General features: G+C 68.3%; 1 protein-coding gene across 1 annotated transcript in view; it reads right to left on the reverse strand.

Moving 5' to 3' along the window:
• Nucleotides 1–290, reverse strand: part of NAT10 (N-acetyltransferase 10 (GCN5-related)) — a 24,646-nt gene that overhangs the window by 23,127 nt on the left and 1,229 nt on the right. The window lies entirely within an intron of this gene.

Consider the following 290-nt stretch of genomic DNA (forward strand, 5'->3'; position numbering starts at 1 on the left):
CGTCCCTTGGGCTGTGCTGGGAAAAGGGGACACATGGCTCGCCCAGGCACCCCCCAACCTGCCCTCCCCATCCCAGCTGCCTCTGGGCTCTGGCATGGGGCAGCAGGCAGGGCAAAGGATGATGGTGGGGACACTGAGACATGCAGGGCTGGTCCCGGCACTGGCTGGACCCTTGGGAGCCCGTGACACCCCTGTAGCCCACGGGCCCCACAGGGGTGGGCAGCCCTCAGCACCCCATGGTGAGAAGCCTGGGGCAGAAGACGACCTGGTCGGTGGACCCGGAGCTGTCC

The sequence above is a fragment of the Haliaeetus leucocephalus genome, unplaced genomic scaffold, assembly GCF_000737465.1.
Source record: "Haliaeetus leucocephalus isolate CR32 unplaced genomic scaffold, Haliaeetus_leucocephalus-4.0 Scaffold173, whole genome shotgun sequence".
In the NCBI taxonomy this organism is placed as follows: domain Eukaryota; kingdom Metazoa; phylum Chordata; class Aves; order Accipitriformes; family Accipitridae; genus Haliaeetus; species Haliaeetus leucocephalus.